The sequence below is a fragment of the Alosa pseudoharengus genome, unplaced genomic scaffold (assembly GCF_046254945.1).
Source record: "Alosa pseudoharengus isolate Yale_2024_CS ecotype anadromous, Long Island Sound unplaced genomic scaffold, YU_APseudo_1.1 YU_APseudo_1.1_scf_3, whole genome shotgun sequence".
Taxonomy (NCBI): Eukaryota; Metazoa; Chordata; class Actinopteri; order Clupeiformes; family Clupeidae; genus Alosa; species Alosa pseudoharengus.
The window spans coordinates 45,189,989-45,199,824 of record NW_027468718.1 but is presented as its reverse complement, the minus strand read 5'-3'; positions in this window follow the sequence as shown (position 1 = coordinate 45,199,824).

Below are 9,836 nucleotides of genomic sequence, written 5' to 3'. Positions count from 1 at the left end.
TCTCTCTCTCTCCCTCTCTCTCTCTCTCTCTCTCTCCCTCTCTCTCTCTCTCTCTCTCTCTCTCTCCTTCCAACAATTTATTAATTTACTATCTATTTCTCCCTCTCTTTTTTTCTCACACACTCCAAAATGCACAAATAAAAGGGAGCGTACCTATGTTCCCCGGGTCCTATGTTCCCCGGGACCTATGTTCCCCGCTTTGTATGGGACCGAGGAACATAGGACCCTTTTTTAAAACCCTAACCATAACCATAATCCTAATCCTAACCCTAACCCTGAGCGGGGAACATAGGACCCACTGAACATAGGACCTGGGGAACATAGGGATGACCCCAAATAAAATTACTCCCAAGTAGTTCCAGATTTATGGCCGAATGATTATTCAAGTGAGCCTCTGTGAATCTGAGTGACCCACAGGCCCTCTGCTGGCTGACATGTAGAAGTGTAACCAGTAGATGTGCCTGCAGAAACTCCAGACTTGCTGAAACTTGTTAACTATCTGGTTAAAGCCTGTTTAATGTCAGAAATTTGAAGTGCTCAATTGTTTTTCTGCTGTTTCACTAAATGAGACTGACAAAGCCGCCTTGTCATTAAAGGTTTTGTGGAACTTGACAAACTCTTGTAATGTAAGATCTGCAACCTGGTCAGTTGTCACCATCATTACCTGAATTTCAAATTAGGAAAAGCAAGTCGTTCAGTATGCTATGAGAAACTAACTGCAACTGGTAACATGTAGAGTAAGTAGATTGAAATTTGTATATTTTGGCAGGTATGATATTAATTATATCAACATTAAATTAGGAAATTATTATCAGTCCTCCGATACACTGACATGTACTAGATGTATTGCTTTGTACAATGTGTCCACAAAGTAGCCCTGTCACACACAAATGCATTGAAAGTGTTTCTACTGTAATCACTGACATGAATAGATTATTTGCAGTGGAGCATTCACCTTTTAGCCTCACGAGCCAGACCCACATTAAAATGTAGGGTCTGGGCACTCACCGTCCGCAGTGCTCAGTCCGAGGGGCGGGATAATCAGTTGTCTTTCAAATTCCCTCTGCACGCAATAGGACAGCGGCAGCGCCATAGAGTGAATCGTTTCATTATGTTGGTGACGTACATCGTTCGAGACGAGAGATGTAGTCCACTGAGTGGATTCGCACAAAACCAACATAACTTTTGAAGTCTATCGAACAACACTACTTTCTTGACGTGAAAAATTATCTTTTAAATTCACACACATCATATGTGAAATTTGTGGCACAATTCAAACTGGACCAAAAAATAATTGTTATCTCTCCATTAACTCCCGTTCATAATTTTTTGAAAGATAGGTCCCATGGACCGGAAGTAGAAGGGGCGGGACTTCACCACTCTATGAGTCCCATGCGTTTCCCACCAGCGGAGCTAGTTGGCTAGTTCAAACGTTTGCCAACTTAATAAAAGCTTAACTCGTGTTACACTGTTCGCCAGCAGCAACATCCATCTTATTTGTTTTCAAGTAGCAGGGAATTCAAGCCAAACCGTTGCAACTCTGCCATCAATCATTATGTTAAGCACACCTAACGACTCTACACGATTTTATTTGCCTGATTTCTGGAGCTCACAAGCCAACGGAGAGTTGCTACCCTTAGGGGCGCGTCTAGATTTCTAGGCTATTCACTTTTTGCTCTGTCATGAAAAAATCATCTTGAATGAAAGTCAAGATATCCCAGCCAACGTGGAGAATAATAGTGGTCAGTTTAATGGAACACCCATGAAAGACTGCAGAATGAATGGATGCCAAAAAAAGAAAGCGGAGTCATGGGAAATAGTCCACCTGGTTCAAGACAAACAAACCAGATGCCCGTCAGTGCAGACCAGGCCGAGACTGAGGCGATGACTACAGGCTACTGGTGAGAGTGGACCAGGGCAGACTAGGGGATCGGGTTCTACATTTGAATGTCTCATGAATGCAAATGAGAGACACTCACTCCCAGTGCATGATAGGCCTGTTGAATGTGACAGGCAATATCTCTAACCAACAGTCCCTGAAGGTGGCCTCACAGCCTAACACCGGATTAATCCACATCCTGATAGTTTGCTATTTGTGAATGAAATGTCCATTCCTTGAATCACCTTTGAGATGGCAACACAAGGAGGCATTTTCTGAAAAAAAAAAAGACTCCTTTGTTCTGTCATCCCACAAACTGATTCCATTTAAAGAATCAAAATGTGGCAAGATAGCGACTATTAACACAGATATGAACGGCTTCATTTGATCCTGAGAACAAATACTAACTCTTACTGCTAAGAGAGGAGGGATAAAAATGACTAATGAGGGATGTTGTTAAATAGTATTTCCTCACAAGTAGTATTTCCTCACATTCCTTATGATTAGATGTGCCACCACTAGTGGAGTTATTAGTTCATTATCAGCAGAGATCACACACAATAACTGTGGCAGCTCCAGTGTTTATATAACACAGATGTGTGTGTGTGTGTGTGTATGTGTGTGGCTCCTCTGTGCACCGATTGTTTAATATTCCTGTCTTGAGGGTCGCACCACTGAGGCCCCCAGACAGCCACATACATCTGCGACAAGAACAGCAGACTGGCTAGAAAAACATTCCCATGATGCATCTCTGGGAGAGGGTCGCTAAGACACATTTCCATGGTGCATCTCTGGGAGAGGGTCGCTAAGACACATTTCCATGATGCATCTCTGGGAGAGGGTCGCTAAGACACATTTCCATGGTGCATCTCTGGGAGAGGGTCGCTAAGACACATTCCCATGGTGCATCTCTGGGAGAGGGTCGCTAAGACACATTTCCATGGTGCATCTCTGGGAGAGGGTCGCTAAGACACATTCCCATGGTGCATCTCTGGGAGAGGGTCGCTAAGACACATTTCCATGGTGCATCTCTGGGAGAGGGTCGCTAAGACACATTCCCATGGTGCATCTCTGGGAGAGGGTCGCTAAGACACATTCCCATGGTGCATCTCTGGGAGAGGGTCGCTAAGACACATTCCCATGGTGCATCTCTGGGAGAGGGTCGCTAAGACACATTTCCATGGTGCATCTCTGGGAGAGGGTCGCTAAGACACATTCCCATGGTGCATCTCTGGGAGAGGGTCGCTAAGACACATTACACGGTTTCCCTTCCGTGCTGGATAGTGGAGGGAGAGGGGGGACACAGGGGACAGGAAACGTGGGGATTCCATCGGCTCGTCTGCTGCGTGAACTGGGAAGCACCCTCCCTTGGCTGGGAATGCCGGGAATTCTCAAGTCCTACGGCAGTTTCTTGAACTAGCCATGACCGCAGAACAGGTTGAGTTGCCCTGCTCGCTTTATGTACTCTAGCCACACAGTGGCAGGCTGCAGTTGGTGCTATCTGGCAGTGGCGGAGCTAGGGGGTGGCTTAGGGGGCTTAAGCCCCGAATCTTTTTTCAAAAGCCCCGAATCTTTTTTTAGTGTTTTAAATTCCCGGCAACTCTTATTTCCTATATAACCCTCGGTTTCTCTATAACAGGCACGGCGCTACAGGTGGGCCTGGATGGGCCTAGGCCCACATACTTTTCAACAGGCCCACCCAAAACTTTTCTTTAAAAAAAAAAAAAAACTTTTAATATAGTCGTTGTTTAGGTACCTTAAACGTGCACAAACAGTCTCGTTGTATCGCTGCAACCAGGAGATGAAGGATAGCTGAGATCCATAACAGCACATCTCTATGGCTTAATAATGGCTTCTGAAATGTTTTTTTTTTTTGCAATGCAGCTTGTTGATATTGTGATCGTTGATCCGATTTGCATTAATGAGCTCTCTTGGAGCATGTTTTACATGACGTTGTCAATGAACAAGTTCTGTGCCCGAGGGGTAGGCCTAATAGCCAGCTGATTTTGCCAGGGCTTCAGCCCCGAATGTATTTTGTACAGTTGACTAACAAATATGAAACCATTAATTGAGAAAATGAGATGAGATGGACGTATTTAACATACAAGCGGACACGGATGAACTCACTCTTCTTCATGCAGCAGATTTAACATGAACGTTACCTTCCATAACACATAATTTGGAACGTAGGCTACGTGCGCGCGCGAGGTTGGGCATGTCATTGTTTGCATTTAATATTTGGTATAGGCCTACGTTACAAGGAAATCATGAAGTCATCAATAACAAGGTGATGGTGGAGTTATCCTGTTCTCGTCATTTCTAGCCTACAAGTTCAGGTTTGTTATCAGCCTCTAGCCTACAGTCTCGAGCTGGCCAAACAGTGGTGGCCTGCTTTGCCTAGTTGTAAAATCGAATTAGTGAGTCTTCAATACGCCTGTTTGAGTCGTGATTCACTCGGATCTTTCACCCGTATCTTTAAATTAACCCACGAGTCGCGAGTCTCTAGTATCATTAACTCGGATCAGTTGAGTCCTACTACAATTCAATCTAAAACGATAAACAGCGCCACACACAACCCTCTTGCAACATTAGCTAGCCTACTAGCCATCATATCTGCCAAAAATGTAACCATTTCGTAAGTAGGATAACCACAACTCCACAAATCAACTCAAGCGACTGAGTGAGCAGGCAGTCTGAGATAACTGGTTAACTTCCCGCAGAGCCGGGTTAGTCGGATCAGCCAGCCGGTTAGGCTACATGAGTACGAGTCGGCTACGGCTACGTTGTCATGAGTGGCTGTAGACGAGCGAGTAGCTCCTTCTCAAAGTGAAAAGCAATTCCACAACAAAAGCCATTCTTCACCTCTAAAATAACATTCAATGTTCTGCATGTAGCCTAGGCATACTTTAGATTTGGTGTATAGATGTGTAGCATATTAAAATGCAATTAGGTCGCACAGACAGTCCGAAACATTGCACGCTCTTAATGGAGCTGCTTTGTATACCCGGGTTAGTCGGATCGCTGGGCCGGGCGGTTACGTTATGAGTGCGAGTCAGCCGAATCAGCCGGCTACGTTGTCATGAGTGGATCAGTAGACGAGCGAGTAACTCCTCGTCAAGGTGAAAAGCAAATCCACAACAAAAGCCATTCTTTCACTTCTGAAATAACATACAATGTTCTACACGTAGGCATAGCCTACTTTTAAATGCAATTAGGTCGCGAAGACAGTACGAAACATTGCAAGCTCTGTATGGAGCTGCTCAGGCTAGCCGGGTCAGTTGGATCTGCAGGGCGGGCCGGTTACGTTGTTATGAGTGCGAGTCAGCCGAATCAGCCGGCTACGTTGTCATGAGTGGATCTTTAGAGGAGCGAGTAACTCCTCGTCAAGGTTAAAAGAAAATCCACAACAAAAGCCATGCGTTCACTTCTGAAATAACATATATTCTGCACGCATAGCCTACTTTAAAATGCAATTAGGTCGCGAAGAGGGTCTGAAACATTGCAAGCTCTGTATGGAGAGTAGGCTAGCCAGTCGGATCAGCCAAGCGGGCCGGTTACGTTGTTGTTATGAGTGCGAGTCAGCCGAATCAGCCGGCTAGTTGTCATGAGTGGATCTGTAGACGAGCAAGTAGCCTAGTTTCTACTCGTGTCAAGGTGATAATAATAATAGGCCTAATGAGAATAGTAGTAGTAGTAGTAGTAATAACAATAATAATAATAATAATAATAATAATAATAATAATAATAATTTAGTCACTTCAGGGCATTTCTATGTTCCTGTTTCTATGTCTACATTGAAAGTCAAATGCTTAGGCTAAGACAATAAATAAACAGTCTGGCTCAAACTGCTTTCTTTCCCGTGAGTGGGTGGAGGTTTTGATGCTATTATATTAGGCTATTTTATATTATATTATATTATGTTTTATTATATTATATTATATATGATATTATATTAGTCTACCTACATGATATATATATATATATATATATATATATATATATATATATATATATATATATATATATATATATATATATATAGCTATGATAGGCTAATAATATTAGTTGCCTAGTATTAGCTGCCTATAATACCTATTAGAATAGATTCCTAGTAGCCTACTATTAGTATATAGTAGTGGTAATAAACATTGTAGCAGAGTAGCATTAGACCTAGGCAAATTTTCTATTGTTAACAAAACAACAACAAATAATTAATTATTATAATATAGGCTACCCTCCCTGTCAATAAGATCAAAGTTTCTGAACATGAGCACCAAAAAGATGAACAATGTGTGGATGCACTTTGACCAGGAGACCAAAACTCTTAGGCTAAATGCAAGTACTGCAAAAACCTGGTTTCAAATCATGGAGGATCCACATCCAACATGAGAAGGCACTTAACAAAATGAAGCACCCCACTGCACTGCTTGAACGTAGGACTGAATTTCTTTGCGATTTAGCAATACTGACTCAAGTGACTCAAGTGACTCGTTCAACCCGGATCAGTTTAGTGAGTGACTCAGAATAACCCGGATCCTTAAAAGGAATCGAGTTTAACAGGCCTAGTCTTCAATGTTCCCTTCTCCCTAACAAACCGTATAATGCATATTGCTATTTAAAAGCCACTCTGCTAGGTGGCTATATAGTTCGTTTCTAGCAAACAGAAAATGTCAAGATAGCTAAATGTCATTACATCCTCTAATTGTCAAAATGTTATTGTCCATAATATTTAATAAATGTGGTGCAAATGAGGCTTGAGTCAGTGGATTCATTTATGAAAAGTGAGCAGCAAGTCAGGCAAAATGGGAATTATGAAAACCGTTTAGACTACTCTATGGGCTAAGCCCCGAATGTTTTCAACTGCCCTGCATATTGATTGAAACTGTCGGGCAGTGTGATTGATCTGTATTGTTGAAAACCTAAAACAAATGAAATATTCGACTTCATGTTATACAAGCAGAACTAAACTATGTTTGGGGGAAATATTAGATTCCCACTTTTACAGCCTATAGGCCTTAGGTCTATTTGAGAGATGCGCTAAAGCACAGCCAGCAGGTATGGTGCGTAATGGAGATTCCAAAGCGCTCTTATTTGGTCAGAACCAAGGACAGTGATCGAGGATAGGTACGTCCGTCCTTTTTACAATGCATCAGACTATTTAAAGAGCATCAAGCTATTCAAATCTCTATTATGTAAGCACAAATAATATAACAGTATATTAGTCAGTCATTTTTATTAGGTTGTTTACAGTGATTTGATAAAGTTTTTTTTAAGGCCCACCCACAATTGGTCTGGCCCATCCAAAACTGGAATCCTGGCGCCGTGCCTGCTCTATAAATGTCACAAAATGCTCTATTACTGAGGAAATGTATCCCTTATTTTCAAAGCCCAATATTGAAAAAATTATTTGACTTGCTACACGATCTATCGTAACACCCCCTATTTCCACCGGTTCCTCGGATATTTCAGGCAGTAAATGCTCCCGTTAAGAACCAAACCAGACTTTGTTCAAATCTACACACCTATGGCTACTGAAAAATGTAAGGTTCATTTAGTAAATGTTATTTTGAAGTGTTAAAAAACATCGTTGTTTTAGAATTTCTAGAGCGATAATTGGGGGTGTTACGATATGCCTCTGGGCTATCCGCTATGGTGATTTCAATGGTTAGATTGATTTGTTTAGATCCAGTGAAAATTCTGCCTTGACAACGCTAAGTCATGGCTTTGGTGTTCCAAAAAGCCTCTGTCAGAAGTCTGTCACTTTTACAGTCTGTGATAAAACACTTTTTGTACATGTTGAAACGGTATGGATATTAGAACGTTTTTCAAAAGACCACCCTGCTCCGTTCAAGTGAACTGACGGATGGTGTTGTTTCAGGTTGGTGATTTCACGTTAAGAGCTTTCAGTCAGTTAGGCAGGCTAACGTTAGGCTACTTGGCTAGCTCCCTAAATGCTTAACGTTAACGTTAAATGTCCTCGTTCGTCGGCGGAAAAAGCAAATTCAGTACTCTCATAGGCTAGCTAAGCCTACTGCAGAATAAGAAATTCCAGCTCCCAAAACAAAGTGATCCTCGTCTTATAATAAATTAGGCTACACTGTTTTGAAATGTCAGAAAAACCCATTAACAGTTATCTGCCCATGTCAACTTTTCAGTGTCATATGTTGCACAAAAGAATGTTAACTGTTAGCCTACCTTGAAACCTTGTTGATATCCTATCCACCACCACAGATCCACATAAATATAAAAGTCATGTTATGTTGTTTTGGCTGCCTAACTAATTATTAACTAAAAAAAAAAAAAAACATTACAATGATATATTGAGAGGAAAGGGCCCTTTCCATAAGTGTGTTAATCAAGCACCATGCAGTCTGCATTCATAATCTAGGTGCTTGATTTTATGCACCTGTGTAAAGGGACCTGATGAAACCTATGAATAATCTTGCTAAATTACAAAATTAATATAATTTAGAAACGCCTATGTCAAGATGATAATGCATTCCTTCTAAAATACCCTTGTATCATGATGACTGGCCATACTGTAATTATATCATAATATTATGTATATTATAGTATAAGATATTCTATATATTTGTCACACAGATGAGATCAGGAAAGAGGAAGAAGGAGAATAGCAATAATAAACAATAATGTCATATCAAACAATAGCCTAATGAAAATAAACAAATACTATAATATACAAACCATAAGAAACGCTTAATTAACTAAGTACATGCTAAACAGATATGAACAGATATTGCCTCTTGAAAGACCCAAAACTATAATTTTACACAGTGTAGTGCCAGTCAGATACCTTGAATCTGTTGAATGTTAGTTTCACATTTTTGAAGTCTCAATGTGTCCATTCGTTTACACAAAATTCACTAGAAGTCATTATTTAAGGGGTTATTTAAAAAAAAAAAAAAAATGGGCTAAGCCCCGAATGTTTACAATGTCTGGCTCCGCCCCTGCTATCTGGTCATGACCTTGGTGCAGGTGGAGTTATTTGATTGCATGTGTTAGCCCGGAGAAAGGTTTTTTGCTTCTGAAGACACTTGAAAAAGACAGATCATTATGGCTTCCTTCCATATCTGTTTCTCACCTTAAGGTTACTTTGATGAACTTCAGTTTTACCTTTTAGCCATGAAATAACACAACCTCATCAATAACATATCATGTATAATATTGTGTTAGTATTTGTCCAGATTGCTCTCCATGACACAATGGCTGTTATGCCATGCTAATGTTCAGGTTATATCAATATACCCCCTAGGGTATATTGATATAACCTGAACTCTTCTGATAGAATTTCATTTCTATTTATATTCCAGTACTATATTTCCCCAAGGTTACGCCACTTACACCTGTTCAATCATTACTTGTTTAAGTATAAGTCATAATCATTCTCCTGCAATACTGAAAACATCTGCAATTGCTGTCTCAGTGAGAGACACTGTGAGTGCTATGTCCAGCAGCATAGGACAGAGTCATGGTCTCTCCATACCAGAGATCATGGTCAATCATGGCTTTAAACAAAGTCAATAAAATCAATTAGCTCACACTCTGCACTGGTATAATTGTGTTTATCTTTGAAATACAGATTGTTTACATTATTTGACTTGGGGCTGCAAATCAAATGGGCAGTTGTACTGGGTTTGCTACATTACTGTGACATAATTGTCCATTGTGTCTGAGACTCAAATGGAGTACAAATCCATCAGATCATTCTCTAAACAGATCCGACTGTAAAAACTAGGGCTGTCAATCGATTAAAAAAATGAATCTAATTAATTACATACTCTAATCTAAATTAATCGCATATATCATTTTTGCTGTGAAAGTATTTTAAATATTTAAATTCAAATGAATCATTGAATAATCAGCATTAGTGACATTAAAGTTCAAACACTCTTTCATTATTATTTTCACTGTTCAAATAATGGCCATAATAATCTAT